Raw genomic sequence first — 10,554 nt, 5'->3', positions numbered from 1 at the left:
TGCTCCACATTGGCTTATGGGGTGTTTACATCTGTGCGGATTTACTAGCGCTAGTGTACTGGCACGAATTTAAGTTGCTCCTGAAATCTCATGCTGGTAGACGCTGATGCCCTGTTTACATTATACACAGATGTAAACACCACATTACTACAGAGAAGTTTGGGATTCTGTGAAGTAAACAAGTTCGAATGTCATACCCACAATATCTCAGGAAGCCAGCCATTCTTGGTGGACATTCGTGGTCAATCGATACTCCAATCCACGGAGATCAATGCGGAGTTGAGACGATTGAACTCAAGCCGATCAACGTGGTCACGTGGTATAATCAAATCTCACGTGGTATAAGCAAATCTCATTCATTGAACACTTCTGAGTGAATAAACTCACGAGCGATTTTGCAAACAAATCTCACGCTTCTCATGAATTTTCACGCACTCACACTCACAACGCCAAAAATTCATTCCATCTTAAAACTCATAAAATCCGGTCAAACATCAATTGATGGCATGCATATAAATGCTAGTTTTCCAACAAATAATGCAAACATAACACTAACAACAATGCAAAATATAAGAGAATCCGTTTTTGAACCGAAAAACTCACCTTTGATTTTGCGCCGCTGAATTTTGCAAGGCAAAACTCATAGGCGAATAATCTCACGCATACGATTTGAGTTTTTGAATTTTTCCAAACACTGAAGCTACACGCTTAGTTTTTTCTACCGAGCTCGGCTGTGCAAATCTCGGCAAAAAAAAGTTTCACTGAGATCTCAGCAACAGTGACGTTTGATTGCTGAGTCTCGGATAATGCTTAGCTGAATCTCAGCAAACAAATGAAATGTTTGCTGAGATCTCAGTGAAACTTTTTTTGCCGAGATTTGCACAGCCGAGCTCGGTAGAAAAAAATAAGTGTGTAGGACCTTGTACCTGATTCACTTCGAAAGGGTATCCACCAGCTTTGCTGCCATTCAGACAATTCGTACATTGTTACCACCCGAAGCGTCGGGATGTCGCACTGTAAACAAATTGCCATGGCACCAAGAACAGCAATATGAAAGCTCACTGTGGCAACTATACTGACGACGACAATATGACCAAAATTCGCCAACTAAGGTTTCATGGTTCAAGCAATCCCCAAACGGGGGATCTCATTTAAAAAAAAAAACCCGACGGCAAACCTCCATAAGAAATCAAAAAGGAAGACACCGGGTCCCAACGAGAACGCAGGCGCACTTCCCACCAACACATCAAATGATACTAGTACTTCCACCGTTCCCGATCTACATCTATCCAGCGAGATCAACAACTGCAGACTCTACTCAGAATCGTCTAGACCAAGATGCTGCCACTGTCTACAGGTTTGCACCGTACATAAGCAAACGCTTCGACCCATGGAATATCCCTTTACTCTTTGGAAGGAATTCTGGATCTCATATTGAACTTATTAGTACACCTTCGTGCTTGCCAATCCGAATATGACTGGATCAGAGCCGCTGGAAATGGTGTGGAGTTGCATCGTTACAGTCGTCGAAGAAGTCCAGGAAGTTATCCGTAAGTCCTTCGATTATGATGTGTTTTTATGTTACTTCATACGCGAAGTTTGCGATTTTCAGAGTTGCTTGGAAATGCTAACATGAAGCTTTAGTGTGATAATTTATTAGCTAGAGAATGATCTTTAGAAGAGGGTAGGTGGATAGCTCCGTTAGAGTACGGTATGAAAATTGAATAGAAGTTGAAAATGAGCGAAGGGCCATTAATGCGACAGTATAAAGTCAAACGCACACCTTTTGCCTAACTCGTACGATGTACGCGGAGACTTGAAGTATGTCTCCAAGTCTACAGGCAAAAAATGTGCGTCCTTCTTTTGCTCATAAACTGACTGCGACTGTGGAATAGTTCTAGCGACTTTTCATCACTACCTAACGCCACACGTTGCTAGAGCATTTCTAGTCGATGGTGTGTCATAATGCAATTCTTCTTTATCCAACTATTGTGTTGCTCCTCTCGTCATGACCAGCTTTTAACCCTGATCAACCAAAGGCAATATCAGTGGACTGCCCGTGTGGAAAACTAATTCAAATAAAAAAAAATGCGATCGAAGTTTTGCTGAACCGGAACTTCTCAGCCTTAGAAACTTGGGAAAGCCCATATTAGCCTTTTTAAATTTCATGCTGCTTAAGAAATTCCCAAACATACTCCCTCCCTTTGGTGGGGGTGGTTTCCAAAGTCGTTTGTCTTTTTAGCAGGTGCTTAAAGATAACTTCAATCAACTAGAAGATGGTAATCATCTTTAAGCACCTGCTAAAAAGCCAAACGCCTTTGGAAACTACTTTCTCGGTTCACACCAGTTGGTTGTAGGTCCGCTTGAAGATTTCGTGTCTGAAACAGTCCACATTGTTGAGTTGCCAGCCAACATCTTTGATGAAGAGCAACTAGTAACAGCTGATTAAAAGATAGTTGCAATCAAAGAGCATCTAAAATCATGAAGGATTCTGACTTTGATAACATCCCTAGCATCGATCTTCAACATACATCATACCTTGATATTCAAAAAGTGTTTCAAACTTTGCTAATTTCTACAATTTAAAACCTTAACGAAATTTGTTTGAATTCTTCTCAAAATTCATTAGAAATTATCAAAATTTTCTAAAAAATTCAACGATCTGATTTCGCATATTTTTCGAATATCTTGAATAGGTACCAACCTTTGTTCCAGTATCCAGTAAAAATATAAATATATATGACCCAGAATCTTGCAAAATTTTCGTACTTCGAGATCTCAAAAAATTGTATCTGAATAGGATTTTTTCAAAGTTCAAGGTATATAAAACAATTAAAAGAGTAAATTTATCTCTCATTTATTCATCCCAGCTTTCAAACAATCATGATCATATGATCCTGCTACTCTAAAAAATATGAGACTAACTTAATAAATAATACTTTTTTTTAAGATTCTGCTAACATAGATTACAGTATTGAGGGGGGAAGCATTCTCCCCATCCTGCTCGTTTTGGGCTATATTCATACTCCAAAGCAGTTTTGCTCTTGGTAGACTAGATACGACTTGCTCTGTTTTGCAAGGGATCATCACAGATTATGTAAAGGGTAATTGCATACACAAGATATAATGGATAGCAGAAAATTATTCGATCTTTACCGCTTTATGCCAAAAAAACCTGAATAGATGATTAAGTAGGGGAAAAGTTGACTTCGGCAAAACTTTAACCTATTATCGCCAGGGGGGTAAACAACGTCCTTGAGAACTCAATTCTTGCATGTGGATGCATTGAGTTTCAGAGCAACTATTGGCCAAATTTGAGTGCTCTAAGACTTTGTTTACCCCCTGACGATAATAGGTTAAGGTATTGCCGAATCCAACATTTCCCCTATATGAAAAAGTGGTAAGTTTTCACAAAAATGTTCAAAATTCAATATTTATCGATTTTTTTTTTTAGATTCTGAGATCTTACAAAATATATAGAGGTGGGAGGGGTAACTTTAATCTTACAGTATCTTACAAGAGGGAGGGGAGTCTAATAATGACTCATAATTTGTGCACGACCCGCAATGTTAATCTTTTGACAGAGCTGATTGTATTTTGATGATGATTGATTTTTGTAAACCAAATTTTTATCAGTACTTTCACCATTTTCTTTAGTTTAAATTCCAAGCCATGTTTACCACATCATCAATCTAATTCATCACTACAAGCTGTTTTAGTTATCATTGGAAATCAAATCCAATGTGTACCTTCTCTGTAGGTTTCCTTTCTTTAAAACATGAATTTATCCAAACAACGCCCGCATCGAAGCTTTTCTGTGCACAGAAGAAAGCAACACACAACACAACGGTAATGGTGAAGCCGCAAACAGTGCCGAGTCGATATAAACCAACAATATTAATTCATACGATTGTTACTCCTCTTCCAATCAGCCAGCTCGTGCGATCCCAATCGATATTCATTCATCGAATTTTTTCCAGCAACAAATAGCACACACCACCGTTTTGTACCGACACAAATCGTAGCACTGCAGCTCTGTTTTTTTTTTTTTTTTGTATAATCTACCAACAATCTACGCAACTCAGCTCGAAATCATCGTACCACTCACTCATTTCTCCAAGCTCACACCAATTGACACATTTTCTCCACCGTTGTTGTTGGATCATTCACACAACCAAGGAGGCTTCACTTTGGCACAGTTTTGTGTTTCGTCTTTGTGTCCTATAGTACCTCAATTACAAAAGAAAATCCCACGCTCATCACCTCCAAACCAAAACACCTCGAAAAAATAAATTATGACAGCTTTCTTTTGGAGGACATCTTTCCCGAACAGTTGCTTTTAAGTTATTTGAAATCTTCTTTCACACCGCCACGTTCCTCGTTGGGACGGACGGGAAAGAAGTGTTTCACGGTCACTTTCTTCCGCACAATTCCACAAATCAAGCAGCCCAAATCAACGGTCATTAAATGATTACACTTTTTTCTCCAAACCCCATAAGGGAAAATGTAGCACCTTGTTACTCTCGCCAAATTTCCTCGCTTATACACGCGTTCAAATCTCCCGTATTGTTCCACGAAAGCAAACAACGAGCAACGTACAGAAAAAAAAACAGTTCGATGCGTCCGGGGCACAGGTTCGCGGTTCAGCTCAGAGCGGTAAGCGTTTCACCTGCGAATCGGTTCGTGTCTCGTCAATGACTGACGGTTGATCCGTTTTGGCGCTCGGCTGGGGCCGCGGGATCCCCCTTGATCGTCGGAAGGTGCGTGTCGTTTTTGCTTCACAAGGAGATCTTGCTATGTATGGGGAAATTGGGGTGAAACGCCCATAGCGGGAAAAATCAGTTGCTAGTTTTAGATGATGGCGAAAAATTGCTGTAATACGTTGAACTTTAAATGTACTATGTGAATGAAGGTAAAAGTCTGTTTAATGAAAGTCATTTGAAATGTATAATATTGAAAAACAATTACGACAGAAAACCAAAAATGCAAGGAAAGATATTTCTTGAAACAGCTGGTATCTCTGAACACTACCAAAATTAACGATTTGAATGATGCACTGGTGTCTTGTATAATACTAGAGTCGGCACTCAAGCACATTGTAGACGAAATACTCATAACTGTCAACGATAAGCAATTAAGGTAGTGTGATTAAATGGAAATTACGAATCCTTCACCCTTTCTTTTTACAGGTTTTGCCCACATTCATCACGATTGTAATATCTTGCCAATATATTTTTTAAGGCTTTATTAGCGAATTTTTAAGCTTTTTAGAAATGTTGCCAGTAGCCTAACACAATATTTAGATTGCAATTGAATATCGAAACACTTTGTGGATTAAACGGAGATTTTCCTTAACATGTACATTTTACCCCCATCTCCCTTACCATGCATAGATACCTACTTACACCGGGTGAGCGGGAGAAAGCATCCGCTGTGAGAGAGCAACGCGCATACGAATTGAGGAAATATGTACGGTGGAGAGTGAGTGACTAACGGATTGCTGCCCACTTATGAGGAAACTCAGTTGGGAAGTGGAAGCTAGGGCTAGGGCGTACGTGCGGCGTAAGTAGACAACTTTAGATGTGAAGTTGAAGATCAAAACAACTTGAGCAGTATCGTCCATGACCTAGAGCGAGTGCTGTCAGGTAAGTCGCTGATAAGGAATTGCGCGAGGAGCAAGTGAATCGTTAGTCGGCAGTTTATACATCATGTGTTGTTTTCTCTTTTGGAATAAGATGAAGTTTGCTGTTGTTCAAGATTCCAGTAGTAAAGCTATGTTTATTAATTTATTCTTTATTAAAATGACGATATTATCATTAAGCATAACAACATGGACCTAGTTCCGAAAATGGACCTAGTTCCGAAAAAGTAGGGACTTAAATACTGAGATATGCAGCAGTTCGACCACTATGTTCAATCAGCCTAGAGAAGGCGTGTCTTTTAAACCAACATACTAATCAGATCGCCTATTTCGGTGGTAGAAATTCATTGCACTGGCTTACCGTGCCAATGAATGAATGGTCAAGGAAGTTAAATAAAAACCTTATATCGGAGTCTGTAAAGTACCTCTCACAACTGTATAAAGCTAACTGTGCTAACAGGAGCACTATCACAGTGGACGTTTTGTTCTTTCGAGGCATTCGATCGCCTTTCTTAAGTATAAAAAATGTACTTGATTTTATCGACCTCATGACCTGTGAAGTTGGGATTAAATCAATCGACTCCATCTCCTTTGATTAAAAATAGCCAACTCCAACTCCATTTCAAACTAAATGCAATAATAATTTACATATATATGATTTCAATTTTATAGAGTGAATCATTGTTTTTATATCAAAGAAATTGGGTCATTGAACATCATGAATCGCCAAACGTATGAAAACATGTTAGCCACAATTGTATAAGAAATAAGCCTAGAAAGAACTAAGAATTGAATTGATCATAACGAAATCAACGACAACTTCGATCGAAATCATCTAGATAAAACTTTCAAGTTATATGGATCTCTTTTAACAATGGCGTCGCGTACTTTGGCAAAAAATGTACCGACTCCAACTCCGACTCCACAGACCTGTCATTTATGAAATTATGAGGACAGTTGACATAGATGCACAAGTAAGGCTGATATATAATGCAAAATGATCTAAAATTCTCAAAATACCCATCAACTATAGTAAAATGTAGCTAAAGCACGGCAACACAGTCCAAAAAATCAAATTAGTTGATTATTGAGACTACCACTCATGTAGCAAGGCAATGGGCTATCCTAGCAGAACGACTTGATCAAGTCCCACTGACAAAATCATATGCAGCTTGTCGCTGTATGAACGGCTGAAAACGGAGGAGTGGACCCATAAGCAAAGACACATACGCGAAACCCACAGTAGGGTCTCCTTCCTGAAATCAAGATTATTTAATTGGCAGTAGAACGAACCCTCGTTCTGAACGATGCCCCATGAGTGTGAAGAAGAGCCCGCCCTTTATCCACGAAATGTTAGCGACAAGGAGATGTCAATGCTACTCTCCCTATCCAAATCGCTTCAATCGGTTGCTCTTATGGACTCTCCCTTAACTTTCATATATGTATATGATTCATCAATAGCAATCACTTAGCTTGATTGTTCAATTATAACACGATCGCTTAGTTCAACGGCTTTCTCAGTCTTAAATATTTACTCTAACGACTACGATGTAATCCGCCCGACGTTTCGGCCATGGGTTGTGGCTTTTTCAAGAGAAAATCTGTATTGTACATAGTTAATTAGTTGTTTTAAAAAAATATTGTTTGATTGACTTATATTGTCTGTCATTATTGTCCATAGTTAAGTCGTTGTTGTGTTTGATTTTACATATTTTGGTTTCCTGTTAGTATAGCAAGCCAATAGTCAACGGCAATGAAAATGAATGAAGCTCAAAACTTCATCAATCGCGTCATAAAATTGAAAACAGCCCAAACCCTAAACCAGCAGAAAACAATTTTCTTCAGATACCTACGCCAAAACAACTATCAAGCTACGTTAATCAACATAATGTTGACATGCATCCACTTCACGATCCACCCCAACCAATCAGAAAATCAGATCCCACTCCGAAGCAACACTTCATCACCAGCACAGCACGCCAACCTTCCACCACTCGATGTATCAACATTCACTACAGCAGCCGAATCTCCAACATCCACCCAAAACTTATTACCAGTTTTTTTTAACTAGTTCATTTATGTGTAAGGTTCAATCGCGTTAGTTTTACGGAGCCGATAATTCATTTGGGCCGAATACTCGCTCGCGGCTTACCTGAGGTTAGAGGGGTACATTATCGAAGGATAGGAAAAGGGGAGGAGCTTTGGGGTAGGGTTTCGTTGTCTCATCGATATCGCCAGTATGAACGGTAGTGTGGTTCTAGATGCTCCGAGTACCATACAAACCATTTGTGGAATAGTTGTATAATTTGGGATATTGCTCATCAAAATAAATATTGCTTACGAAAGAAAACAGCGACTCCTTCTTTTTCTCGTGTTTTGGACCTTAGTTGGCTCAAACCAGCATTTTATGAGAAGTTTCTAATCAGCTGAGTTTTGAATGTAAGACAGAACTTTGACAGTCACCTAACGATTGTGAGCAGCAACATCAATATCAACCAATTTTGCCAGGAAAGCTGGCTTTTGTCATTTCGTAAAATGGACTAGGGGAAATGGTTCTTATGTTGGCCAATGGATCTAAGATTGGGCCCACCGTTAAACATCTGCTATTTATTAATTTTATCTAGATGAACGCGTCATTGGGACGGTACTAATGGATATTTTTTGACCGTTTTTGAAAATTTAGTCGATTTGCTGAAATTATGTATGGGCTTAAATTAGGGGCTTTTAGGCCGACATTACATCCATTTCTCCTATGTGATATTTTATCAATGTTCTCCCGCTATTTAAATGGTTTACTGAGTGTGACGTTAAACTCCGGCATAAACAGCAGGAGAACAAAAGAAGCAATTAATATGGAACAATCAGGTCTGGGCCATAAAATAGAGATAAAAGAGCCGATAAATTCATATTGACCTGTTTACACTCCATTGGGCTCAAACGCTCATTTGCTGCACTCCAGAAACACACTACCGAATATTGTCGGTGTCCAATGGGAGATGAAAAAGAGTTTTCACCGATTTTGAGAGAGCGATATTTTCTTGGAATAGAAAAGGAAAGGAAAGGAAAACGAATATTCGTTCAGGAATGAGAGATGAAAATATTGTCGATTCTCAGCGAAAATCAACTTGAGTGTGTCTTTGCCTATCCTGCTGCTGAGCGAGAATTTTGATCTCTGATTGAATCTAATATGATGAAAAATGAATTCCCTGATATTCCTCGATTTTCCAGACGTTTTTCTGAAAAATTCCAGACAGGGTTCGAGTGATAGAAATAACAGAAATCATGAAATAAATGAAACCTTACTGATTAAAGTTTAAGACGTGAATCTACAGTTTTGGTACTATACTTATATGGTAAATTTAAACTTTATGGTTTAATTACTAAGTGAATTATTTAACTCGTCATCCATCCATCAATAGCCACCATTTATAAAAGTTGTGGTAATTAATTATATGATTTGAGTAGTAGCTATACTGAAGATCCGAGAGATGTCGCCCCTCCAGTGGTAGGAAAATCATTTTAGCAGTATGGAGAATATCAGAAAATCCACGATTTGTGACTAAACATGCTTTCACATAAGGAAACACATAAACGTGTGTTTACCTTATCACCATAGTAATGTACTCGTGCAATTTTTGTGCATCTAAAATTGCCCATAAAGACGATAATGAATAAAAACTGAAAATTTTCATGCATTTCCATACATTCGAAAGTGACTGGCCCTCTGGATGTGGATGATATCAAAAACAACAAAACACGATCAATTCCTAATTTTGTATTTTGTATCAGAGTCAATTATTGATTCTTAAGGATTCTACTTTTTTAATAACACTATCGCAACAAGAAATTATTCATTTCCGAACAAATATCAAACCTTCAATTGAATATATGTTAATTAAATTTGGTTGGCCTTGTGGAAGCCAATAATTTTTAATTTATTCGCTCATTTCCACTCCAAATCCGGTATCTCAATTTAATACAGTTTAAGTTGTTTTTCAAAACCCCATGATATCAAAAGTCACATTATAAATTTCTTAGTTTAGAGACTTGAAATTTTTGTATGGTCTAGAACCGCTGGGATCATGATATTGTTTCGAAAGCAAGATCATAAAAAAAATCAACTGTTCAGAAGGCAACATTGTTGTATCTGGCGCATAGAATAGAGCACACAAATCATGGCTACTATGTTACACTGCAGCATACAGTGTTGCCCATAAAACAGCTTCTTAATCGTGCCATAAGATTATCAATATATTAAACAATTAAAATTGACGATTGGCTGAAAACGATCTTTTGCATAGTTGTAGCTGAGAAAATTTCCCATAAGAATAGCCATAGAAATTATAAACAGTGCAATATGAAAAATAACTAGAAGACAATGAACAAACAGTTTTGATTTCCCATAGTAATTTCCATACAAACTTCAAATGGATTGTGCCAAGTCAGTTTCTTACCAAAGGAGCTCAAATTTTGGGAGGTCAATTAGAACCCGATTGGAAACCGTTTGAGCAAAGTGGAGCGGAAATTTAATTTCGGCATCAGTCTAACCTACCATCCGTACTACACCAACAGGTGCCGCTGGTAGTGGAATAAATGTATCGTCTTCAATAGTTCGTATGCCTCCGCCATAGCAGGATGGTCATATAATCGGTCGAGTTTTATCTTGTTCAAAGCGATAAAAACATCTTTCACATTTTAGCGTTTTGGATGAAACACTCTTGGCTTATCGAAATTCTTCATCTTCATCCCTACTGTAATGGAAATCCAGTGGCATTTCAAAGCCTGATATTTTTTCCAATTACATGAAAACAATGCATTACCCTATTTCAAATTAATGATGAAGGAAAGATAAGTGTATAAGAATTAATTTTTAAAAGAAACAATATTGTTTTCCAAAAATAAATCCGTTAAAA

At 38.1% G+C, this 10,554-nt stretch overlaps 1 protein-coding gene across 2 annotated transcripts in view; it reads right to left on the bottom strand.

The window, feature by feature from the left end:
- The window catches only part of NT1 (Neurotrophin 1), a 51,806-nt gene extending 47,120 nt beyond the window's left edge, over positions 1-4,686 (bottom strand). Inside the window, exon 1 of one of the 2 annotated variants that reach the window (XM_065226513.1) lies at positions 4,670-4,686. The gene's annotated coding sequence lies outside the window, so the exon portion shown is untranslated. Of the gene's footprint in view, positions 1-4,513 lie in introns of both variants that reach the window. The other variant, XM_065226512.1, reaches the window with a different exon arrangement.
- Positions 4,687-10,554: the final 5,868 nt, after the last annotated feature.

Source organism: Ochlerotatus camptorhynchus, unplaced genomic scaffold, assembly GCF_037179485.1.
Source record: "Ochlerotatus camptorhynchus isolate MF236.1 unplaced genomic scaffold, CSIRO-AGI_Acam_v1.1 ptg000253l, whole genome shotgun sequence".
NCBI lineage: Eukaryota > Metazoa > Arthropoda > Insecta > Diptera > Culicidae > Ochlerotatus > Ochlerotatus camptorhynchus.
Note: the sequence above shows the minus strand (reverse complement) of the source record. Positions and strands in the feature narration are given on the sequence as shown.